This window comes from Castor canadensis, chromosome 13 (genome assembly GCF_047511655.1).
Source record: "Castor canadensis chromosome 13, mCasCan1.hap1v2, whole genome shotgun sequence".
NCBI classification, from domain to species: Eukaryota; Metazoa; Chordata; class Mammalia; order Rodentia; family Castoridae; genus Castor; species Castor canadensis.
In genome coordinates this window covers 85,565,002-85,592,816 of record NC_133398.1, presented here as the reverse complement: position 1 = coordinate 85,592,816, position 27,815 = coordinate 85,565,002, and the positions used below count along the sequence as shown (strand labels likewise).

Below are 27,815 nucleotides of genomic sequence, written 5' to 3'. Positions count from 1 at the left end.
CCAAGAGTGGTATTGCTGGATCAAATGGTAGATCAATGTCTAGCTTTTTAAGTAGCCTCCAAATTTTTTTCCAGAGTGTTTGTACTAGTTTACATTCCCACCAACAGTGTAAGAGGGTTCCTTTTTCCCCCGCATCCTCGCCAACACCTGTTGTTGGTGGTGTTGCTGATGATGGCTATTCTAACAGGGGTGAGGTGGAATCTTAGTGTGGTTTTAATTTGCATTTCCTTTATTGCTAGAGATGGTGAGCATCATTTTTTCATGTGTTTTTTGGCAATTTGAATTTCTTCTTTTGAGAAAGTTCTGTTTAGTTCACTTGCCCATTTCTTTATTGGTTCATTAGTTTTGGGAGAACTTAGTTTTTTAAGTTCCCTATATATTCTGGTTATCAGTCCTTTGATGTGTAGCTGGCAAATATTTTCTCCCACTCTGTGGGTGTTCTTTTCAGTTTAGAGACCATTTCTTTTATGAACAGAAGCTTTTTAGTTTTATGAGGTCCCATTTATCTATGCCATCTCTTAGTTGCTGTGCTGCTGGGGTTTCATTGAGAAAGTTCTTACCTATACCTACTAACTCCAGAGTATTTCCTACTCTTTCCTGTATTAACTTTAGAGTTTGTGGTCTGATATTAAGATCCTTTTTCCATTTTGAGTTAATATTGGTATGGGGTGATATACATGGATCTAGTTTCAGTTTTTTGCAGACTGCTAACCAGTTTTCCCAGCAGTTTTTGTTGAAGAGGCTGCTATTTCTCCATCGTATATTTTTAGCTCCTTTGTCAAAGACAAGTTGGTTACAGTTGTGTGGCTTCATATCTGGGTCCTCTATTCTGTTCCACTGGTCTTCATGTCTGTTTTTGTGCCAGTACCATGCTGTTTTTATTGTTATTGCTTTGTAATATAGTTAGAAGTCAGGTATTGTGATACTTCCTGCATTGTTCTTTTGACTGACTATTGCCTTGGCTATTCGTGGCTTCCTGTGTTTCCATATAAATTTCACAGTAGATTTTTCGATCTCTTTAATGAATGTCATTGGAATTTTGATGGGAATTGCATTAAACATGTAGATTACTTTGGGGAGTATCGACATTTTTACTATGTTGATTCTACCAATCCATGAGCATGGGAGATCTCTCCACTTTCTATAGTCTTCCTCAATCTCTTTCTTCAGAAGTGTATAGTTTTCCTTGTAGAGGTCTTTCACATCTTTTGTTAGGTTTACACCTAGGTATTTGATTTTTTTTTGAGGCTATTGTAAATGGAATTGTTTTCATACATTCTTTTTCAGTTTGCTCATTGTTAGTGTATAGAAATGCTAATGATTTTTCTATGTTGATTTTATATCCTGCTACCTTGCTATAGCTATTGATGATGTTTAGAAGCTTCTGAGTAGAGTTTTTTGGGTCTTTAAGGTATAGGATCATGTCATCTGCAAATAGGGATATTTTGACAGTTTCTTTACCTATTTGTATTCCTTTTATTCCTTCTTCTTGCCTAATTGCTCTGGCTAGGAATTCCAGTACTATGTTGAATAGGAGTGGAGTGGGCATGTTGTCTGGTTCCTGATTTTAGAGGGAATGGTTTCAGTTTTTCTCTGTTAAGTATAATGCTGGCTGTAGGTTTGTCAAATATAGCTTTTATAATGTTGAGGTACTTTCCTTCTATTCCTATTCAAAGTTAATGGAACACTCCAGCTTAGAATGTCAGAGCTTTCTGAGCATTGCCAGGGTGTGATCACAGTGCCATTGCTTGTGACAGACTGTTCTAGGGACGCCAGGGAAGAGCTGTCCCTACAGCAAGGACTGGGACTCTGTCATGGATCTGCAGTGACTATTCCTTAACAATTGAACAGTGCAAGCAGATGACCATGATTCATCACTTTAGAATAAACTGAACACTTTCCAATGAAAAGCTAACACTGTTTGCTACTAGTAATAAGATCACCAGGGCATAATAGCTGAGCATAGGGTATAGTCACACTTCCTTACCCTGGGGATGTGTCCCAAGATCCCCAGTGCATGCCTGAAACTGCAGGTGTACAATATCTTCTATATATATTTTCCCCATACTTTCACACCTATGATAAAGTTTATTTATAAAAGGAGATTAACAATAATTAATAGTAATATGGAACAGTCATAGCAGTGTATTGTAGTAAAATTATCTGTGTCTCTCTAAATATCTTTTTGTATTATACTGTGTTTTCAGATGCTAGTTTCCTGCAGGTAACTGGAAGTACAGAAAGTGAAACCATGGATAAAAAGAACTACTGTATGCAGATTATTTTACATAATATACCTGTCAGGTTATATCAATGCAGTTTCAAGATTTCCAAAAAAGTAACTGCTTTTACAAACTGTGTAATCATTTGGAAAGAACTATTCATGCTCAGTTGAGGTAGCAGCCCTGGGAGAAAAAGGTAGGACTTGACAGTCATGAGAAGGATATAAAGTATGAAGTCTGGGACCCACCTTACCATGATGAGTTACATAAATCACATACCTGGGTTTCCTTATTCCACACAGGAGTACCATACAAAAGGCAACTATTCAGTAATTAGACTCCATGGCTTTTTCCAGCCAGGGGTCAGTAGGTTCAAATCATTTGAATAGGAAAGAAAAAATATTTTAAAAATCTACTAGAAAGATATATAAAATATATCACTTATTCCCCTCTGCTCCAAAACAAAACAAAACAAAAAACCCAACTAAAGCTGCTTTTTTGATAATGAGCACAAGTACTCAAACTAATAAGCAAAAGCATTATAATAATATAATGATTAATGGAAGTAAAGTGTCCTCTAGCTTGCCTATCCTGATGGAGAATCCACCCACCAGGTGGGCTCCAGGGCAGATAGGTGGCCCTTTACATCACTCCAAAGATGCCGAAGGTATTACAGCTGGAATTTTATGGGAACTGGTCACTGAGGTGGGGATCCAAAATGGTAGGTGGGATATAGCTGTGACCAAGAGAAGATGCAGGGATAGTGCTGGGGTTAATGGAAGCAGAATAAACAGGGTAACTTCATTCTGTTTCACTATAATCCATAAGAGCTGGACATGTGCTCTGGGCCTGGGGAAGTGAAAGAGGAATTGCCTTCCAGCCCAGAATATCCAAATTTATCAGATGATCAGAATCATGCTGGCTTGTAATTCAGAGCCATCATTTCCCACTCCAGGTCTCCCTAATTGAAATCTATCTGATGAGAGTTCAGAATCTGGTATTAACCAGGGACATTATATGGCCTGGAGATTGTTGGGCCCTCTGTTTGCCTGTTCTATTTACTCAATGCTCTTCCTTCAATAGCACCCAACATTGGCAAAAGGATCCTCACCTGCACCCCAATTTCCTCCCCAGCAGCTCTTTAAGGGAGTGGATGTCTTCCCTGAAGCTGGAGATCCAGTTCCTTGAAATAAAGCATAAACTGAGTGGAAGCGTGGTTGCTATTGCAGAGTCCCCCTTGGGGGAACCTGGTCCTTCTTTCCTGTTTATTCCATGGAGCAGTTGCTCATGGTTAAGAATATACTTAATTTAATCTGTAGCCTGGTTAGTATGAGGTGGTTCTGAAAGCAGAGCTTGTGTCTAGACATGGTTCCTTAGGAAGAATGGGGCGGCAGCTGGTCCTGGGGCCTACATGGAGAAGCTCTTAGTGCCAGCTCCTGGTTCACAGTTAGAGTTCAGAAGAAAGAATCCACTCTTGTAAAGCAATACTGTTCTCTTGGAGGATAAGACATGGGCCCTGGCCAACACATTTCCCAGCCAATGGTCAGTCTAAAACATTTGAATCTGAAGGTAAAATGTTAAGAAAAAGTAATAGAAAGAAATATCATATATTCTTCTGCACAGTAAAGAAAGCATTTCACCCCCTAGTGATAACAAAAAAATCTGTAAATCTGTTTTTAATAAGGACCACAAGTAATACTTAAGCTAATAAGCAAAGAAATTGTACCAAAATTCATCTTAATGAAGTTTCCTTTTAGCCTGACACTTCTGGGCCTCTGAGTTTTATCCTTTACTGAGTAATCTGATGGAATTAGGGGATTTGACAGATGACAAGTTCCCCTCCTCTGCCCTAGCTGGCCCAGAGGAACCATGAATCTTATCTGCCCACCTTCAGGACACAATGTGGGGCTGATGTGGGACCTTTCTGCACTCATGGGGCTCCTCACACTATAGTCCCCCTGACTGTAATATTTGTAAAATTGACACCTGTAATATTTGCAGAGTGCACTCAGAGGCATAGGTGTAATGTGTGGTCTCCAATGTCTCCAATTCCTTATGCATTTACCATTCCTTTTAAGGTATCCTGTTTATTAGTCTGACACATGTGTTATTGCATGCATGGCATGTCTCAAGAAAGAGCAGTGTGTTCTGTATTAGCCTAGGGTACATTTCCTCCAATTCAACTTTCAAATCATAAACTCTTACTAAAATGGGGTGAAGAGAATGACATGGTTTGGACCAAGTGACCAGACCATAATATATCCATGGAGATAATAAAAGTTGTTTTACATAAGAAAGGGAGCCACGATCAAATTCATGGGTATAATATTTGATTAAATGTGCTTGTCTATGGAGAAGCTTTTTTCAGAAACTCTAGCAAGTTTAACATGTATGTGTGTCAGGTTAAGATTACAATATGAAGGATTTCTCTCATTTACTTCACACTGAATCTTTTCTTCTGACAATGACTTGCAAACCATCTATAGTGCAGACCATGCTTTCAAAAACCCTAACCTCCCTGAGAAGTTCCTATAAGGTACAGACTGTTGGGAACTTCTGGTTTGTTAGTGTTGCAAAATAGATTTGGGCTGATTTAGAAGAGTTGGAGTATGATTTTGAGATAGAGGAGACAGAATTAATTTTGATCAGAATTGATTTGGACAAAGAATTAACTTGGAAGTAGGACACACTAATCTTTTTGTTTCTGGTTCTTGGCATTTATTTTAACCTCACAACCACTCTGACATGATATCATTTATCCTGTTTTATAGAGAAAGGGACTGACACAAGTTATTCAAAACACCACATCTAAGCTCTATAGCAAGGAAGTGAGAGGCTGATAATTGGAATTAGAACTTTGTTGTACAGTGAGTACATATGTACTGCACTATTTAGACAGCAGGGTTTAGGGAGGAGGTTAATTTTCATGTTCACTCAAGTAATTAATGTTGAAAAATGTACAAAAAATTCAGTCACCTTGCAAATGGTGAAAAGTTGAAAATCCCCAATGTTAGCTTTTGATGGTGTGCAGGACAAACTCCTTTATCAGAAGAAGCAAATGGAGAAATTTGTTTTGCAAGAGACATACTTGCAATTAAGGGAAAATTTTAGTCAAGTAAAGACACTAAAATCAAATAAATCCAGAACTATATATGCACTTCAGTCCAAGTCCAAAGGTCTGAGAACCAGGGAAACCATGTGTGTCTCAGTGTGAGATTAGCTGAGATAGATTTTCCCTGTTTTATACAGGCAGAAAAATGGATGATTTCTCTCTTTCTCCACCTTTTGTTTTATTCAGTTCTCAAGGGATTTATGATACTCATTCATATTGAGAAAGACCATCTTCTTTACGTAGTCCACCAATTTAGATGTTAATCTCATTTGGAAACATCTGCACAGACACATCCAGAAATAATGCTTAGCCAAATAACTGGGCACCTCATGATTCAGTCCACTTACACTTGTCAGAACAAGGACTCACAGTGGAGCATTGCATGGGACTACAGATTCTCAAACTATTGTGGCAAGGAACAAGTTTGCCCTCTCTCTAATACTTGTGTAAAATACAAAAAAAAAAAGGACCGCTGGAGTAATGGCATACAAACCAAAGGCAAGAACAATGTAAGTCTCAATTTTCTCTTTCTTCCTTTTTTCTGTAGTTTTGGGGATTGAACACAGGGTCCACACATGCTAGAACAGTGTCCTACCATTGAGCTAGCATGAGCCTCAGATTTTTTATGATTAGTTTACACTGCTCCTTCAAATTTCAAGAAAGTTTCTAACCACTCTCAATTTTGTACATTTAGTCCTGTGTTGGAGGCGTCAACATCTGTAGACTCAACCATGATTTGAAAATTTTCAGAAAAAGATGTTTGCAGATGTACTGAACATGTACAGACTTTTTTCTTATTATTCCTGAAGCAATGCAGTATAACAGTCATTTAACATAGCAAACATAGCATCTACATTTTATTAGGTATTATAAGTAATCTAGAGATGGTCTAAAATATACAGGAGAATGTATGTAGGTTCTATGAAGGTAATAAGTCACTTTATATGACATGTGAATATCCTCAGATTTTGATATTCTTGGGAATTCTGGAACCAGTGCCCTGAAGATACTCAGGGACTTTATTTACCTTGTAGATGATGTCAATAATCTGTGGACAGGCACTGGTTCATGGATCACAATTGATTCATGGGTTATCTTGTGACTTACGCTAGCCCCATACACCTGAATGTTTGGACTTCAGTTGGGAATTCTGGGACAATGATTTTTTTCTCTTGTCTGGTATTTTGGATTACAAGAGACATGGCCTGAGGAGAAGTGAACACTGAAAAGACAGAACCAAGGGATAATGAGCAAGAAGCTGGATCTGTTCCTGCATTGTGGAGAAATGTAAGCACCTGAAGCTACAAATCACCTGTTTTCTAACATCTATATAGCAGTATGCTGTGTACATTTTCCCATTACTCTCACCAGCTTCTCTTTGCCAGTCATCTTTCTAAAATACACATCTGGGTATGCTGTTCTGGTTATCTTGACAGGCACTCTACCACTTTGGTCATGCCCCATACTTTTCTTGCTTATTTTTCAGATAGGGCCAGCCTCAAACCTTGATTCTGCTACCTCTGTCTCCCACATACCAGGGATTATAGTTGTGACCCCATGCCTGGTTTATTTGTTGATATGGGGTCTTACTACCTTTTTGCCCAGGCTGTCCTTAAACTGCCATCCTCCTGATCTCTATCTTTTGTAGCTGGGATTATAGCCAGAAGCCAGCAGGCCTGTAATCTGCTAGGAGGGAGGGGAAAAAGAGGTCATGGAATACTCTCTGAAGTTAGGCCTTATATTAGTCTCTTTCTCTTCCTCCTTCTCATTTTCCTTCTTCTCTTTATGGGCTGTTGTTTTTAGAGCAGGTTTAAGATTACAGCAAAATAAAGTGGAAAGTACAGAAGCTTCTCATATGCTCTTAACCAGAGTGGTACACTTGGTACAACTGATGGACCTACATCAACATCATTACCACTCTAAGTCCATGGTTTGTATTAGTATTTATTCTTGGTGTACGTTTATGAATTTTGACTGAAATACACTAACTTTTATCCACTACTGTGTTACCATGGAGAACAGTTTCACTGCCCTGAAAATGCCCTGTGTTCCACACACTTAGTCATCCTGATCCTTTTATTATCTCCATTGTCTTGCCTTTCCAGAACATCATGTGGTTAGAATCAGACCATCTGTAGCCCTGTTACTTCTTCCATTTAGTAAGTGCACTTAAGGTCCCTCCATGTTTTTTCATGGTTTGAGAGCTTTATTTCTTTTTAATGGTGACTAATATCCTATTGTGTGGTTATACCACAGTTTACTTAGCCCTTTCCCAAATGAAGGACATTTGACAATTATGAATATGCTTTCTTTAAAAAAAACTTTATTGAGACATAATTCACTTTCTGTACAATTCACCCATAAAAGGTGTATAATTACACATATCTTTTAGCAAATTACATCACATTCAATCTTAGAACACTTCTGTCCTTCAAAAAGAAATGCTGAGGACCAACTGCCTCTAATACCAGCACCTGGGAGGCTGAGGCAGAAGGAGGAAGAGTTTAAAATCAGAAAGGGCCACAATAACAAGACCCTGTCTCAGAAATGAAAAAGAAGCCTTCTATGTCTAGCTTTCACACTTAATGTTTTCAGGATTCATTCATATTACAGCATTTACCAATACTTCACTTCTTTTTATGACCAAATATTATTCCATTGTATTGACATATTTCATTTTGTTTATCAATGGATCAGTTGATGAACAAGTGGGCTGTTTGTGTTTTTTGACTATTATGAATTATAATACTATAAACATTTATATCTATGTTTTTGTGTGAACATACCTTTTTATTTCTTGCTTATTCAATTTTATAATAAATTATCACATTTTCTCTAACTCATTGCTTTGTGAGATTTTTGGACTATGACCATATTAGAATAACTATGAAATGAGATGTTCAACTTATAAAAAGGAAAGGTTTATTTTGGCCCACACTTTTGAAGAATTCAGTCCACGCTTGGTTGGCCCTGTTTCTTTTGGCCCTGTGGTGAGCCAGTAGATTACAGTGAGAGCATGTGGCTGAGCAAACTGCTTACTTCATGGCTTCAGGAAGTAAAAGAATTAAAGAGGAAAGGACAGTGTCCCACTATCTCCTATAAAGGTAAGTCTACAATGACTGAAAGGCCTCTCCAAGACCCAACTCTTGAAGATTCCAACATTTCCCAACAGCACCATTCTGGGGAAGAAGCCTTTGGGGGATGTTCCAGATGCAAACTATAGCATACTTTAACCCTCCAGATTTGTGAAAGTCACATATCTGCTACAAAATTGATGCAGTTGGTTGGACCAGTTTGTATTGTAGGTAGAGTTAGAAGATATAGTGTCAAAGTAGTGAATAAAAGATTGAAATAGAGGAGGAAATGATTCTATTATTTGAAAATACTAGACTGCTTTGTCAAAGGATGTGTGTGTTAGTGAGTGTACAAAAGTCATTCTATAGTTTAACTAAAGTCTTTCATAGTTTACCTTTAGGAAAATAAGTGCTATAACTGATCCTGAAAGTGAGTTGAAGTTTTAATTATTTTGTATGTCTTTTAGTTTTGTGAATGCTTAAAAATGAATTATTAGGTTTAATTACCTGAATCACTTCCCCGGTAGACAGTACAGACTGACATGAACAAAATATTCAATATTCTCAAAAATACATATAAAAGAACTTTACATTTTATATATGAGTTAACAAAAGGGAAAAGCATTTTGTAGATAAGACAATTTGAGGACATTTGTGTCCCTGGGAGAGTAAATGATGGGTAAAAGCAAACATTCCAGACACTTGTGAGACTTTCAAGGTAGTGAATCAATGGGGTCCTAGTCAGGGCTCCAAACAATAAAGAAAGCTCATGTCATGTCTTGGTCACAGAGGGAACAAATAGAAAAGTTCCCTGGGGTAAAAGTCTGAGCTGAAGAAAGGGTGGCATTGGAAAATGGAGCAGTGGAGCTGAGCAGAGGACTCTACTGAGCTAGTGGGTCAAGGAGAGGCTGTGGACACAACCTCCTTAGGCTGCCCCCTCACTCTCACATACTCTCAGAAACCCTCTGTGACTCTTACAGTCTTTGTGATAGAGGCCTGGGACTATAGTCACACCCATAACCCTTCAAGACCCAGTTGCATTAGGCAGCCAGGTGATTCAGACTATAGAATATTCTCTCTTTTCTGAACAATTATATGGAGCCATGGCTGAGCTTTGAACACTGACCCCAGGTGCACCTTTCTGAGTGCCTTGAGGTTGCTACTTCTATACATGTGTTATCAGTTATTGAAACAATTCTTATCAACCTGCCCCCAAAATAAAGACATCCTAAAGGTAAGGAAATATGGGTGAACTCCCTAGGAGATTGTTAGTGTTTGTCATCTCTATTTTCATGCTATTAAATGAGTTTGGTTGTCTCAGATACCTGACACTGGAAATCTAAGAAGACAAAACATCCCTCTTCTAGGAAGGTTTACATCTAAAGTCTGCAGACTACCTCTCTGCCTGTGTTTGAGGGTGCCAGGAAAAAATTTCAAACAGTGATTCTGGTGCCCTGATTGGTTCAGCTAGAATTTAGCTTTTCTGAAGAGGAACTGGATCCTGACACTTCATCCTGAGTCCCATTCCTATGTCAGATATACCTTCCCCAAACCATCCTTTGTGTTTGGCTGGTTGGGAGAGAGCAGTGCAGACCTCCGAGGTTCTATGAGCAGTCTGGAGCTTGAGCTCTGTCCCAGAACATAGGGTCCTCTCAGAGAACTTCTGAAATTTAAAGATTTTCCAAGAAGAAAAGTTGGAAATACTTGATCACCTTTAAAAACTAATAAAAGGATCAAATTTCTTTTTAGAGACCTATTGTTCTTATCTAATGGATATCTGAGCTTCCTACAAAGGAGAACAATAGAAACGAGTCTCAGCTTCCTTATTCTTTTCTTTCTCTTCTCAAGGACAGGGCAAATTTAAGAGTCAAAGCAAAGGAGCATTTAGAGGTGTGTTTCTTCCTCTCTGAGCAGAACTCACCAAGAATTATTCTGTCTGTCCCTTCCATGAGGTCTCAGATCCATGGTCCCTGAGGAAGTCAGCTGCTAGAGAGACATAGTCTCTCAGCAAACAGAGCTTTCAGAGGACAGGCTCACAGGAAGGCAGACACTTCTCAGAGTCTTATGAAGTATTGACAGACCTGAGCAGTGGGTACAGATCAATAGGTGGGCACATCAGCAACCCCTGCATCCAAAGACCTTAGAACATCAATTACAACAAAAATGCATCCAGTTCTTCTAGAGTCTCTCATCTATACATAATAGTGAGTTGCTAGATGCTGTGGAGTCACAACTTGTGTTCCTGACATTGCATAAAGTGCTTTGCTCCTGAGTGCTCAGACTCATCACCAATGTATCCACTGACTTCTGTGCTTCATGGGGTGGTTTTGAGCAGCAGATGGGATGACAAATGTGAAAATACTTTGTAAATGAAGTCATATACATGTGAACTTTCTTAATCCTATCATTGACCTTTTGACTATGTCTACTGATTCTTGAGGCTTTCAGACCTTAATATCCTAAGTGCTTCCCATAAAAGCAACCCATATTAACTATATGTTCCTACCATGTCAACATGTAACCCCCTGTCCTTGTTTTCCAGGCCAGAGAACTTGCCAGATAGAAGCAGAGGAAGGGAGAAAGCTTCTTTCTGTTATGAAAAGGTAACTAGTGCTTTCTCTACTCTCCAGTTCCCAAATTTCACGTTTCCTGCATTCCATGGATTAAGTGTAGCCTCCCCTAGTTGTGGGGGCAGGGTAGTCAGAGGAATAGGTATGTGAAAGATGCTCCTAGGAAGAGGCTGTAGACTGTGCTGGGAGGTCATGGTTATGGGAGAATGTAAAGAGTGTCAAGAATGTAAAGAGTATACTTACCTGGCAGGGGAGATACCATGATCACGAAGGTGGTTTTCCCAGGGCGAGGCTTATCCATTGCACTCCGGATGTGCTGGCCCCTGCGATTTCCCCAAATGTGGGAAACTCGACTGCATAATTTGTGGTAATGGGGGACTGCGTTCGCACTCTCTCCTGGTCAAAAAAAAAAAAAAAACAAAGAATGTAAACAGTAGGAAGCCCACCCTCGGTAGGCCAGCGGGGCCTCCTTTCTATATACTGGTCCTGGCTACAGCTTTGTACTTTCTGTCTCCTACAGCCCCCCTGGGCCAGCACCCACTTTCTGCAACTTCTGTAGCTATACCCCTCTGTGAGTTTTGTAGTAAAACAACCTCTGTGGTCAATCACCTGCTTTCTCAGACATTCCTGCAAAAATGCTACCATCTCTGTCCACATTAACTTCCATAGCTTCTATGAAAGAGTTGTCATCTTCTCTCTCTCCCTTCTCTCAACAGTCTCTCCAGATACTCAGTTCCAGTTCCCCTTCCCCCACCTGAGCTTTCTCTACTGTCCTCCTCCAGTATATCACCTAATCAGTCACCTCATTAGAGGATTTATCTCTTCCCTCACTGAGTTACTCTCTGCCATCACATCCTGATTCTCCCTTGGATTCCAAATTCCCACTGTATTCACTCCCAGCCCAGATCCTTGCCTTTCCTCTAACCTAACACATCATACTCAAAAAGCAGAACTTATTCTCACAGAAGATACTACTTTGTCTCTGGTGGGCAGTCCTGTTGTGTTGTCTACTTATGACTCAACAACAAGAGGCACTGGCCATTCCAGCTTGACAATGTCAGAATTCTCCTGGAGGAAGTCTGGTGTGAAGAATTGGTTCTCTTCTAATTTGGCACAATATGGAGTCCATTCTTCTGAGGCATCTTTTGGAGGTGACACAGCAGTCTACCTTGAAGGGCCCAGTAATCTATCATTTGTTAGTCTTTATGTCTTCACATTCCTGGAGAGACAAATAAAAAAGATGGGTGATTTCTTGATGTTTAAAGGAAAAGAAAACAGAATCTTTTCCAAAACACTTAAAGTTAGAATAATGACTAAATTCTGCAGGGAAAATGTTAAAGCCACTTGATGATCAGCAGCAAAGGCAAACCAGCAGATCTGCACATGCATCAATAGCCCCTGTATCCAAAGACCTTGGAAAACCATTTACAGCAAAAAATATGTCCAGTTTTTCTCCTGGCTCTACACAGTGAGTCCCTGAGCCCTAGTACCCCTGCTAGAAGTAACTGTTCCTCTACCTTTGACTGCTTCAATATAATCTGCAATGCCTAGAGATAATAAAAGCCTCACATATAAGTGTGTGTTTCATATGCAAACCAACCACCTCAAAGGCCGCATCCTACAACTACTTCTTACATCTCACACTTCAGGTCACTACCCATACGCTGGTACCACCCCAGAGCCAGGAACCAGACAACTAGGAAGAATATGTTCTAGAGTCTGCCAAAATTTTTCAGACAAAACCAATCCTAAATCTGCTTACCTTTCCTCAACCATTCCTTCCCATGGAACTCACATAAAGACAATTGCCCATAGTTTCTTTGGCTCCCAATGCCTCCTGACAAAAATGGAGCTCCTTGTGTGGCCCAGTGTAGTACAACATGCTCTCTTCCCTTGGAAACTCTGAAGTGTAAGACACTATTCTTTCATAGGCAATTATCTCCTGATCTGTTGGTCTCACTATAGCTGCATAGTAATAAACTTAATTTTAGAATAGAATGGAACAGGTTGAGTTTAATTTCTTGGGCTGAATATCTAGGGTTTACTACTGGATGATTTGATAAACTTAGTTGGTAACAGGTGAGGCCCCAATATAGGCAATCAAATTGGAGATCAAAAGCTACAGTAGAGGACAGGCAATGAGATCACTAACACATGGAAGACATAATAATTGAATGGCAAGGGACAGACCTACCAAGTAAAAGGTGACCATTCAGTCTTCTTGCTGGCATCCTGAGGTGAGCTCAGTTCCAAGGAGAATTTCACTTTTTCCTGGGTATGAATGTCACCTCCCATATTTGCATTGCCATATGACTGTGGGAAGGCAGAATTCCTCATACTTTAGTACTACGGTTCTTCTCATATGCCACCATTCATGCTGATTCTGCAATTGCATCCAATCCTGCAATAGAACTATGTCTAAGGCTTTCTGGACCAGATTTTACAGTGAATGTTTTCTCTGAGACTCCAGTTCTCAAGTAATTGTTGCATTTCTAACCCCATCTCTACCTTGGGTAGAAGTTTATCTATCAGAGAATTTAATATTCTTTAAGCCCAATATATTTACGTTATAGATGGGAAACTGAACTTCAGAAAGATAAAGAGACTGATCCTAAGATACAGACTGCAAAGGCAAATTAAACACAAGCTTCTTGGTACTGAAGTACATATTTCATTAGTATGCTGAGAATCTCCAATAAAATCCAGTTTCTGTCCAATGCCAATCATGTCTAACACTAACAAGTTCTAGTGTACTACATGAGTTAATTGGCAGTAGCACAATGATATAATAAAGATTTATTAAACTAACTAGGAAATAACTTCCTTTTATAAAATCTTCTTTTATTAGTTTGTGTCATATTTGATTGTAATTCTGAAATACTGTCATATGCTAGCTTTCTGATTTTTGTTTATGTATACTCAAAACTCACAAGATTAACACACTCCACACCTGAATACTTACTGTCCTCTTGCCTTTAAAATAATTCTGAACTGAGATTAATCTGGATTGATGGAAAAGTCAGTTAATAGGCCATGTGTTGAAACACTTCAAAGTAACTCCTTAATTTCAATATAATTGATTTTGAAATAGCATCCCAAAAATACACTCTTAATTTAAGGAGGTATTTTCTAACAAAATGTTTCCTGTTCTGGGAAATATAAAATCAATCATTCACTTCTCCAAAATGTAATTTGGACCCTAGGACCTGTGTGTTTTTCATAGTTACTAACATGACCTGAACATTCTTCAGAGGCTTCCTTAGGTTAGTGATTCTCAAACTAGAGTAGCATGTGAGTCACCTGGAAGGCTCATTAAACCTCAGCTTGTTAGGTCCCACACTCAGTGGTTCTGATGCAATAGGTTAGGTGTGTGCCAGAAACATTTGTAATTCTAAAGTTGCTGCAAGGTTAGGAACCAGGTTTGGAGATCTGCTGCCTTATGTAATCATTTACCTGAAAATCAGAGGAAAAGAATTTGATGGGAGTTTTCTGGCTTCTTCAGAGCCAATTCCTGAGCCTCTAGCTTATGCCAAGTAGGCAGCATATTACTATGTCTTCTCTATGCCCTCACTATGACCTGAATTGTCTAGAAAGAAACTCCCTAAACATATGTAAGCAATAAGTTAGAGTTAGACAAACAGGTGAAAAATACATCAATAGTACCAATTGCCCATGTAGATCCACTGATAATGGCAAGCCTTAATGTTTTAAAGCAATCACTTATGTCCTGTAAGAATTTGGGGGAGAGGAAGGAGTTACATATTCTTGTGGTACATACTATCACTATCAACTTGGAAGAAATGTAAAAACATTTTTTTCATAAACCTCCACTGCTATTAAGCATGGCTGTTATTTAATTTAGGTGTCACTAGTACAAACTAAAGTAGTGCTGCTTTTACCATAAGCTGCTTTTATTTTTATTTATTTATGGTACTGGGATTTGAACTCAGGGCTTCATGCTTGCTAGGCAGGCACTCTACCACTTGAGCCACTCCACCAGCCCCATAAGCTGCTTTTAATCACATATGCTAATATTGATTTTAGTGCAATGATGGAATCCCTCACTTTTTATGGATTCCCTACTGGTGAATTTTCCTACGTGCTAAAATATATCTATAACACCTCCAAACAATACTTTTGATCACTTTCCTGATCACTTATGGACAAGACATGACAAACTCGAGTCCCCTGAGGTGTGTGTTCCTAGCTAAGTTTTAATGAGGCAGGTCTTTGTCTTTCTGTTTCTATTCCTACACTGCAAAGATGTATCCTTTGTGGTCTATTTAGGAACATATTTTTTCACATTTTTTTGTTTTTGTTTAAAATTGTCCCCAAACATTATACTGAAGTGTTGTCTAGTGTTCTTAATTGCAAGAAGGGTGTGATGTGCCTTGCAGAGCAAATAAGAGTGTCAGATTAGCTTTGTTCAGACATGAGCTATAGTGCTATTGGCCATGAGTTAAATGCTAATGGATCAAATATTATATGTATATAAATATCAAATATATATTATATATATAAATATATAATATCTTTATTAGATATTAGGTGTCTTTAAACAGAAACATATGCAGAACAGGCTAATGTAGTAATTGCTTGATGAAACTACTGTGACCAGAGCCACAGGAACTTAACTCAGTACTTCTATTAGGGATAATGATCCAGTATTTGCTAATCTGGTGTCTGTGGCAGCTTTATACAACACAATTACCAAGAATAATGAGACTCTACATGACTTGTATCTGCTGAGGATACCACACATAATGAATTTTATTCATCAGTTCGATTCAACAACTCATTTTATGTTATCAGAATTTATAATCCCTTCTTATATGCTACATTAAAATGCAACTTTCCACCATGAAAAATTAAACTGTCACAGTTAATGATCTTCACATGTATAGTGGATCAGAGAACATGGTGTGATATTTCATGGATGTATTTTTTGCTCGTCAGCCCCCTGAAGTATTTGGCTGCCTTGCTCTTACCACCAGTAGTTTGGGCTCCCTGGTTCTGAAATCAGAAAAGACCCCAAAGTTTCTGAGGCCTGCCTTGTGAGGAGCTTGAAGAATTTACAAGAAATAACTGTGCTTAACATTTCTGGGCTTAAAATGGTGAGACTTTCTGGACTCAGACTGACATTGTTTAGTTTTCATGTTCCTTTGTTGCCAGAACATAAAATCTCCTGCTTTTCCTACCTCATCATGAAGCAATGCTCTGAAATGTGTGTTTAAAAGGGGGAACAATCTCATAGAATGTGTTTGATGGAAAGTATTTTTATGTCATGACTATCCCAAAGAAGAAATATTTGAAACTGGAGGAGCAAATGTGATTTCCCCTTAATTGCTACTTAGTTGGGGAGAGCATCTAAGAGTTGACTCTTTAACTGGATCTTTTGCCCCCATTGTTACTAAGCTAATTTTTATGGTAATCATTTAAGCTATTAAGGGATAATGCTAATGATAATAGCTATCATTAATTAAGTCTCTCCCATGTTCCAGGAACTGTGTACTAGGAAATTATTACATTATTTTATTAACATCCCATTATCCCTGTAGGAGAAGTGGCATTATTCCCAATTTACAGGTAAAGCAATGGAGGTTCCAGGAGTAAAAAGAGATATGGTATAGGTCACAGAGCTAGTAAGCATGGACCCTTGTTTGCTGTTTTTTCACCTTTATATACCATTGGCTTCTTTCTGTATGGAAGGAAAAGGGAGTCTACTCCTCCCAAATATGATTAATGAAAAGGTAATATGACAATAAGTCAGGCTGATTTTCAAATGGAAAATTGATTCACAGAATATTCTGTCAATTTGGAATGAAAAGTACTTTTGGCTAAGGACACATTATCATCACATGGAGTTTGTAAGCTTTGTGACGCTGATTGAAAGGAAGTCAATGAAACGATGTTCTGACTTAACATCCTGAATGAAAAATTTTAGGAGCTCAGTTTTCTCTTTTGCTAGCTTCATCTTTGACTCTGAAGTGTTGCTCGCCTTGAACACTATTTTGAATGAAGCTGTGAGAAAACAATGCAGCATATCTTTCTTTTTAATGGAAGTGTCATGTCCTTGAAAGAGATTCTCCATTAAAAGCTGACAGTTTTCTCTCAGCTTGCTTGATGATATATTTAGAGATGTTTGAAGAAGTCATTCACAAACTCGAAGTTCTGGAAAGAAATAAAATCTCACTCTTAGTCTCTTTTTCCTCAAAGCACTAAATTCACAATACCTTAATCTTACTCCCTTTCTAGACATTTACTTTTAATCCATGAAGAGCTCTTCAATTAGTGTTATAGATATCATGTTGGATTATTTTTATTTTAAATAACATGCTAGGTGTTGCCCAACTGTCTATTACTTAAAATATTTAAATCCCATTTAATAAATCCTCTGTCACTATAATATTTGAGGTCCCTTGATTAATCTAAGCACAACATGGGATAAAAACTTCCAGGACTTCTGGTTTATATATTCAAAGAGGATTCTATACATTTTGGCATGCAACATCATAGATTTGGAGAACATTCCCCCCCTCCATGGGGAAAGAAAACACAGATCCTGGCATGTGGTTGATGCTTCGTAAATTTGCACTATCATGGTGACTGGCCTGAGACCAGTCCATAAAGAAGTTTACCTCATGGTGAATTATGTGGACGTTGACATTTTATGAATCAAGTATCATTTTGAATACATAATGAGGACTTGCTATATTTAGGAACTGTACCTTAAATTATGTGTAAAAGAATTTGTAAAAGTGCTACTTCCTAATTTGCCTAATCTGTAAGTTTTATTTTCTGCTACATGAAATTTCTTTAAAGTGTGGATAACCTGAGCACATGAAGAAATAACAGAATGACATAGTATGTTGAATGAGATCTCTTATGTGATTTTCTACGTTTTTATGTCCTGGTAAATGAAAGGCCCTTTCTCTGATGTTCTCTGAATATCAAACTTTGCAATAAGTTCCTGAAAGGGTCATCAAGGAATGAATGCTCTCTTGGCCCTTGAAGTTGCAGCCTTTGAAGTTCAAAGTTTCAAAAAAAGGACTTTTTATATTGACATGTAGAGAAATTAAGTGTATAAGTGAACTTAAATCAGACTGTATTGAGTAAAGGGAATAGTATAGTATAAGTATAATATATCATAGATAAGTGAGTAGATAGAGCATACATAGACACAGATATATGTAAAGACATATATCTGTCTTTACATACATAGAGAGAGATAGAGATGCAGGGGTGGCTGAAGGATGTAGAAGACTTGGTTTTCCTTTCTCTATGGGTGTGTATTTCCTCAGTAGTTAGGGCTTTTAAGTTCCTACTGTGTTATAAATTATGAAAGAAAAAAATCTTGTCACTGTTTACTTGAAATTTGGCACTTGTTAATGATTTTTATGGTAATGACATTAGGGAAATATATGAAATCTTCCTATTTACAGAGTATTAAATACATATATTTGCCAGTTCACGATGGTTTGAGTTATGAACTTTTCCTTTTACAATGGTACAATGATGCATTTTTAGTTGTAGTCATAAACATGGTGGTTAAAAATAAAAATGAACTGAGCAGTGGTTAAACCAGGTAGAAAAATTGCATAAAATTTGGGGGTTAATCATAGGCTAGATTTTATTTTCCCTGTATTTATTAAGTTTTACTTTGGTATATTCTGATCCTTTACTAAGTACTTCATTTTCTTAGTGTTTCATAACTCATTTTATTGTAATAATTTTACATTGAACCTATGATGCCTAAACTTCAGTTTAGAATCTTACAGCTAACTCTATTTGATATCATTGATATCCTTACTTGGTGATTACATTAACAGGGGACCTGAATGTTCACATAGGATGATGAATTTGTAGCAGTTTATTTCTCAACCAAATGTACATTTGAAAAAATATGGCCTCTGGAACTGTAAAGACCAATCTGACTGTTCACTTTGCCATTTACTTAGGGGCAGGCTCAACGAGATATTTAACTCCCAGGCCTATGATTTCCTTATTTAGACTATTGTAAGAATTAGTGTACATAAAAAGCCTACTTCAAAATCAGGCAGAATTTAGGCACTTCTCAAAGGGAATGTGATTATGATCATGATGACGATGATGGTTATAGCTTAGCAAAGTCACATCGTATATCTAGCACATCTGAGTCATTGCCCTCTCCTACATGCAGGGATGCCTGTAAGCAAGTCTTCGTTTGTCTCCTCCTGTACGTGAGGAATAGAATCATTTACCTCATTGTGACACAGTATCCTAAACTGCACACTCTGGTTCTCAGTTCTTGTTCTCAGGTAACAGATGTGAGCCTTGTGGAAATCAGCACTTACCTGAGAAAACTCAGGTACTTCTTCCTTTGTGAGAATCCTAACCAGATCCCAACAAAGTGATCATACTGTTCTTAAGCCAATGAGTTTAGTCTTTTTTGTTTTTTCAAATCACCCAAATGATCAATTTACTCTCGTCAATGGGTGAATTAGAAATGGTCACCTGCTTAGAACCAGGATTCTGTCTGATATATTGTTATTTTGGCAGAACAGTAGCCAGTGTCACTGGGTGGAGTCATCTGGCCCATCAGTACTGCATTAAAGAGAATAAAGTAGAAATGAATGAATGTGTGGTTTGAGAATACATGAGATTTTATTTGACAAAAGATTTTGGGAGGAAATGCAACATGACCATTCCATATTTCTAATGGATGCATCTTGCAATATCAGTACATAGTCTTGCTACTTCTTCCTTCTACAACCAAAGAAAGCCAAGAACTGGGATGATATGAAGTGAAGGAAAGCAGAGTAGTCCTAGAGGAAAGTCCCAATGTAACAGATGCCCATTTACCCATAAATATTCACCAAATGCATAGCACTAAAGGGGATGGTTCAAAAAATCTGAGCCACCTTACTTAATTTTTTTTCACCTCTTATGGCCCTTTCCACCACTTTCTTATAATCTGAAATTACAGGGCAATGAGAAACAACCCTCTATTTTATATGATGTGGTGCTATTAGTCTATATTTTAGTTATTGTTGCTGCCCAACAAACAGCCCAATATGTAAGCTAATCATGTTATTATGTATTCTGTGGTTTGGGAATTCTGACAAGGCATGCAGGGATGTCAGGGGTAGGGTATAGATGGCTTGTCTCTTTTCTATAATGTATGGGGTCTTGTATCATATGGAGGCTCCTTCACTACCCTGTCTGACATCTGGACAGGGTTTCCTTGAACCCTGAGATCAGATGATACTGTTAACTAGAGAACTTCATAGACCCTTTCCTTACAGTGGGCCTCCTTATAGCATGGCAGCCTCAGGACACTGAAACTTCTCTTATGGAAGCTAAGGGCTACCTTGAGTATACCAGAAATCAATGAGCAAGCTGCAACACCTTGTATTAACAGTTGCAAAGTCAGGCAGTGTAACTTCCTTGTTGTCTTACTAATTAAAGCAATGTCAAGTGTGCCAAGTTTTTTAGAGGAAGGAACACAACCTCATCTTTTAATTGGAGAAATGCTGAAAGTTTCTGTGGCCATTTTAAAAAATAAAGGACACTGCCTCATTCTAAAGTTGAACTCCTTATGACTCAGAAGTTATAATAACTTGTATACTAAAGGAGTGTACAATAGCTCCTGAATTAATTATATACTTATAATGTTTGGGGTGAAGAAAACCTTAAGAATTTTCTAATCCAAGCTGCATGCCACTGCTTACACCTGTGATCCTAGCTACTTGGGAGTTGGAGATAGGGAGGATTGTGGTTCAAGGCCAGACTGGGCAAATAGCTCGTGAGACCCTATCTCCAAAATAACTAGAGCAAAATGGACTGGAAGTGTGGCTCAAGAGGTAAAATGTCTACTTTGCAAGTGTGAAGCTGAGTTCAAATTCCAGTTCCACCAAAAAAGATTCCTTCATCTTTCAAGCACTTTAATAATGATGATGATGATATCAAGCCCTAGAAAGGTGCTATAACTTCCCCAATATCACACAGCAAGGCTGTGATTAGATCCCAGATCGTATGACTAACAAGCATGCTCTCCACCGCACCGAATGAACACTCCCAAATGAGCAACATTCACTAGAAACAAATCCAGCTCAGGCAAGAAACTTTGATTTAGGAAGTAACACTGACAGTACTATCAAAGACTTTGCAAAACATGATTGCCAGCACTACTGAAAACAGGGGAAACAATGACAGCCGGGAAAGCCCATCAATATGCCACCACCACTAAAATACTGGTTTCTGTTTGATTAGCATGTTTCAGACACACTTGAATTCAATTATCATAGTAACTTCAAGACATAAGCATTTATTCCATTATTTCCAGAGAATTCTGGGGTTCAAAAGAATTAAGTAATGTTCCCAAATTTGCCTAATTAATAAATGACAGTGAAGGCTTCCACATCAAGCCATATGGCTGCATATTCTGTGCTGTATTTTCCTAAAGGGGCAAATCATTTTAATCTTTAATACACAACAATACGAAAGCAGGGATGCTATAGTGTTAAAGAAGTGATTTTTTTTTTTTTTTTGAGATCCAGGGATATGAACTCAGGGCCTCATGCTTGCTGGGCAGGTGCATGCATTGCAGAACAGAACACTAAGCTAGAAATTTTGAAGCCAGCACTTGAACCCATCACTTCTCCACCATTGAGAAAAAAAAGACAAGCAGCACTATTCCTATTGCCAGCAAAACACTAATGATTTCAGGTTTCTACCCATGGCTCTCATCCGAGCCAAGTAGATACATAAAATAACAAGGCAGTAATATGTGGGTCCGTGGACTGCCTCAAGTAGTAGAGAGCCTTCCTAGCAAGTGCGGGGCCCTGAGTTTAAGGCCCAATACTGAAAAAAACAAAACTCAGAAAGGCAATAATAAAGTTATTTTATTCTACTGCCTGGATTTTTATACACAAACCCTTATTTATTATGAAAGTTGCAGTTATTTTATTTTTGCTAAAATTCAATACTATTTTGAATTGATTTTAATTTAGGGAATTCTTCATCTTTTTTCTTGATTTTGGTCCTTAAAATATACTTAAATGAAAGTAGTGAAATTATTTCAGCTTTGTATGAACTGCTCATGGAAATCTTTTTTATGTTATCTTTAAGCCTTACTTTTAAAACTTTTTATGATCAGAAAAATATATGAAAATCCAGAAAAGGATAAACTTGATTGGATATTTAGAGTTGATAGGGCTTAACCAAAAAGGTGTAAAGGGTAGAATATTGAGAATATTGAGAATATTTCTTTGTGTGAGAAAGAGAAATGTGACTCAATTTACAAAGTGATTGGTTTTGCCCTGGTATACCTCTTAGCTCTACAGAAATGTTCTCTCAACTACTTAAATATGGAGCAAATGTATCTCCACGTAAGCACCAACTCTTGTCTTGCTAGGTAGAGGGGGAAAGGTGAGTGTGTCAACTTGTGAGACACCTCTACTTGATCCTTTCTCTCTTTATTAACATATTTTAAATGTACAAAGTTATTTCATTGTGATATTTCCATATCTGCATATAATTAGGTGCTTTTTAATTTCAACTGTGCAGGTATCTTAATGCAAGTGATTGCCAACAAGTTACCAAGTCAGGAATCCACATGTCTGGCAAGGATCTGCCACCACCTCAAGTATGTAGACCTGAGCGCTACAGCAATGAGCAAAAGAGGGTAAGAAATATTCAGATAATCCTTTTTATCCAGTTTTGCTATGAAAATGAATCATGAGTTAGTTATCCATTTCAATTTACCATTTTATAGACATCTTATGAGTCTGTAATGTACACTATGATGTCATGGTCCAAAAGGAACATCTACAGATTCTTGAACAGAGAAAATACATGGTAAATAAAAGTAGGAATGGAAAAGATTTACTCAATTAACTGAGAGGGTAGAGATATTTGGAAAGAATTACATATACAATTTGCATACTTTCCATAATCTGATAGAACTGCACCACAACTTTTTATCAAAGTATTTTATATTTCTTTGCTTTTATAAGCATAGCCATGCATAGTTTAATGATGGGAATATATTCTGAGAAATATAGCTCAGGTGTTGTGCAAACATCATAGAGTGAACACATGCAAACTAAGATGTCACTGGGCAATGTAATTGTGTGGAATCAACATCACATTACCGTCCATTGTTGATTGGAACATCATTACATGGTGCATGACTGTGGTCGCTTGCTAAGCAATTTCTGCCTTATTTATAGGAACTCCATTTTCTTCCTCTTTGGTCTGCCTCCTCACTAAATTATCCTGGAACCCTGAAAGCTTGCATTGTCTAAAGACAGGGGCAGGTCCATCCAGCTTCACCCAAGTGACAATATTGGAATCTTCAATTCACTTCTGCTAACGCTTCCTGCTGTCACAGGGGTAGTTCATCAGCTTCTGGGGTTGCTTATATAATGAAGTTTATGAAACCAGATATCCATACAAGCCAACTAGGTTCGTTAAGGAGAATAATCTCAGTTCTTAGCAGTGTGCCCAAATATCAGGTACCAGGATTAAAACTGACTAGTATTTAATTCCTCAGTTCCCTTACCTCCCTACCTCCATACCTCCTACTTGTCAATGGCAATGATTCTGACACCTATTTACTCATGACTCCAGAATTGCCGTCTTTCTTTCCTCTCAGTTAGCATTTGCTTTAAAATTCTCAAGCCATGCAGTGTCTGCTAAAGAATTCACAACATTATTAAAGCTTGCAGGTGAATTCAACAATTAAATTATGAAAACAATTTTGTTTATAGTAACATCAACAGGAGGGTAGAACCTGTCCTGCCCAGGGGGGAGGGTTGGCACCATGGGAGGGGAGAGGTGGCAGGGAAAAGGGTGTAGGGGAGTGAATACAGTCCAAAAAAATGTGTACACATGCACGTAATTGCAATAATGATTCCTGTTGTAACTACTCCATGAATCAGGGGAAGGGAGTTAAAGGGGACTGGTAGAGGAGGTAAATTCAAGTACAATAGAGTTGGCACATTGTAAGAACCTTTGTAAATGCCAAGTGTACCCCTGCCCAGCACAGAAATAAAGGAAAAAATTAAAAAATAAAAATGAAGAGTAAAATATTGGGAACAAATTTAACCAAAGAAACACAAGATTTATCCACTGAAAACTATAAAACATTGTTGAAAAAACTGAAGAGCTAAGTAATTGGAAAACATCTCCCATTGAAAGCTTGGAAGACTTAGTATTACAGATTCTAAATATAAAATTCTAAATAATTTTTAGTAGAAATGAACAAGGTGATGCTAAAATTCATACAGTACAAGGGACCCAGAATAGCCAAAATAATCATGGAAAATGACATAGTTGAAGGACTAATGCTTCCTGATTTTGAAACATATTAAAAGACATATGGCATTGATATAGGGCAAACATTGGATCCATGGGATAGAAGTGAGCATCCAGAAATGAGCCCTATATGTATGTATGTGGTCAATTGGCTTTGACAAGAGTGTCAAGATCATTCAATGGGGGAAATAATCGTCTTTTTTAAACAAACGGTGACTACACAACTAGGTGTATATCATATAAACAAATGAATTTGAAGGCTTCTCTAGATGCATGTATGTTTTATATACAAAAACTATCCCAAAATTAATTAAAGATCTAAATGCAATGTCTGAAACTGTAAAACTCCTAGAAGGAAAAAAAAGGTATAAATATCTAAGGTATTAGGCAATAGTTTCTTAGTTATAACAACAAAAGCACAAACAACCAAATAAATAAGTTGGGTTTCATCAAAATTAAATCTTTTGTTCATGAAAACACACTCTTAAGAAAGTCACAAAAGCAGCTCAGAGAATGAAAATCCCACATTTGATAAAGGTCTTTTATCTAGAATATTTGAAGAACTCATAACTTGTTCTAAAGATTGCTAGGACTGCTTAACAAAACACCACATCCTTGGGGGCTTAAACAACAGAATTTATTTTCTCAGAGTTCTGGGTGCTGAAATCTGAGGTCAAGATGGTGATAGGTGGAGTTTCTTCTGGGTCTCTTCTCCTTAATGTGGAGATAGCTATCTTCCCAGTGTGTGCTCACATGTGTGTCTCTTTATGCATGAATATGTCTGGTGTATTTATCCGTATTTTTCTTAATCTCTTTCTCAAAGGACATCAATTGTGTTGGATTACAGCCCACACTAAGAATCCTAATTTAACTTAATTTCCTCTTTAAAAGCCCTTTCTCCAAATGCAGTCACATTCTGAGGTATTGGGGATTATGAATTCAACATATGAACTTTGGGGGGAACAGAGTTTAGATCATAATACAAATAGACAACCGAATCTTGAAATGGGTGAAAGATTCAAAATGGACTTTCTTCCAAGGAGATATACACATGACCGGTAAGCACATGAAATGATATTCAACATCATTAGTGAATACAAAAATACATATCACAATCATTTAATACCACTGTATATATACTAGAATGGTCATAATTATTTTTTCAAGTAAAGAACAAACAATATTATCTATCTATAAAGATGAGGAGAAATTGAAGCCCTCATATATTGAAGGTGCCACTGCTATGGAAACCGTTTAGCTGATCTTGAAAAAGTTAAGCTTAGAATTACCATATGACCCAGTCACATCCATACATAACCAAGAGAACTAAAAGCATATGTTCATACAAAAGCTATACATAAGTGTTCACGTCAGCATTATTTGTAATAGTCAAAAAGTAGAAGTAATCCAAATGTCCATCAACTAATAAATAAACAAAATGGAGTATTTTCATACAATAGAATATTATTTGGCCATAAAAGGAATGAAGTATTGATACCTGCTACAATATGGATGAAGCTTGAAAACATTATGCTATGTCAGAGAAGCCAGACATGAAAGGTCACAATATTGTGTGATTCCATTCATATGAAATGCACAGAATATCAAACACATAGAGAAGGAAAATAGATTAGTTTTTGCCAGGAGCTGAGAAGAGGATGGAATGGGAAGTGATTGCTCATGGGCCTGGGGTTTTTCTGGGGAGAGGGGTATGATGAAATGTTCTGAAATTAGATAGTAATAATGGTTCCACAACTCTGTGGATATGCTAAAAATTACTCTATTATATTCTCTATTTTTAGCATTTTGGCAGTGTTTTTATTTTTCTTTCTAAATTAGCATATATTAAGTGAATAAAATGAAGAGTTTTATTATGGAATTTTCACGCATGTATACAATGTTTTCCCATACTCATACCTCCATTATTATTTTTACCTCCCCACCCCCCACCACTGAGCAACTTCCTTTTTCCAACTAGTACCCCTTCTACTTTCAAGTCTTTAAAAAAAAATCTAGGTTCCACACATAGAGAATACAAGTGATGCTTGATTTTCTGAGTCTGGTTTATTTTGCTGAACATGATGATCTTCAGTTCCATCCCTTTTTCTTCAAAAGACATGATTTTGTTCTTCTTTATTGCTGATAATTCTCCTTCATGTACATATACCACATTTTCTTTATCCATTCATCTGTGGATGGGTACATAGGCTGATTGAGCATTGTGAATAGTGCTGCAGGGTGTACAGGATCCTCTTTTGTATGTTAACTTTGATTCCTTTTGTATATACCCAGGAGTGATATAACTGGATCATATGGTAGCTTTACTTGTAGTTTTTTGAGGAAACGCCTCACTGATTTCCAGTGAGTATACTAATTTACATTCCCACCAACAGTGAATAAGGGGCCCTTTTTCTGTCTATCTTCACCAGCATTTGTTGTTTTCTGTTTTGATGATGATAACAGTTCTGGTTGAGGTTGAACCTGAATGTAGTTTTGATTTTTGTTTTTCCCTGATGGGTAAAGATGTTGCACATTTTTAATATATTTATTGGCCATTTTTATTCACTTTGGGAGCTGTCTGTTCAGTTCATTTCCCAGTTTATTGATTGGATTATTTGATCCTTTGGTGTTTAATACTTTGAGTTCATTTTATATTATGGGTATTAATCTCCTGTCAGATCAACAGCTGGCAAATATTTTCTTCCATTCCGTAGACTGTGTCTTCACTGTGATAACTGATTCCTTTGCTGTGCAGAAGCTTGTTAATTTCATGCAGTTCACTCTGTCAGTCTTGCCATTATTTCCTGAGCTATCAGAGTCCTAATCTGAAATTCATTGCCTATGACAGTATCTTGCAGTATTTCAGTTTCAGGTCTTACATTAAAATCTTTGATCCATTTTGAGCTAGTATTTGTACAGGGTGAGAGAAAAGTGTCTAGCTTCAGTCTCTTACAGGTGGACATCCAGTTTTCTCACTGCCATTTGTTAAAGACATTGGCTTTTCTTCAATGTATATTTGGGGACCTTTGTTTGGAATCAAATGGCTTTTGCTGTGTAGGTTTACTTCTGGATCCTTGATTTTATTCCTTGGTCTACACGTCTGTTTTTGTGCCAGTACCATGCTGTTTTCATTACTATGGCTGTGAAGTGTATATCAAAATCATATATTGTGATACCTCCAGCATTAATCTGTTTGCTCAGGATTGCTTTGGTTATTTCAGGGTCCATTGTACCTCCATATGAATTTTTGGATTTTTTAAATATTTCTGTGACAAAAGACTTTGGGATTTTGATGAGGATTGCATTGAATCTGTAGGTAACTTTCAGTAATATGGTCTTTTTCACAATATTGACTCTTCCTATGCATGAACATGGGAAGCATTTCTATCTTCTAGAATGTTGTATTTCTTTCTTCAGTGTTTCATAGTTTTCTTTGTGGAGGTCTTTCGCCATTTTTGTTAGGTTTATTCCCAGCTATTTTCATTTATTTTTCAGGCTATTGTGATTGGCATTGTTTTTCTGATTTCTTTCTCAGCAT

General features: G+C 37.5%; 1 non-coding gene across 1 annotated transcript; it reads left to right on the top strand.

Annotated features, from left to right (window-relative positions):
* The first annotated feature begins 11,213 nt into the window (after positions 1-11,213).
* LOC141416056 (U1 spliceosomal RNA) lies at positions 11,214-11,377 on the top strand. The gene has a single exon (XR_012440982.1). It is a non-coding gene; the product is annotated as a U1 spliceosomal RNA (small nuclear RNA).
* The last annotated feature ends 16,438 nt before the right edge of the window (positions 11,378-27,815 follow it).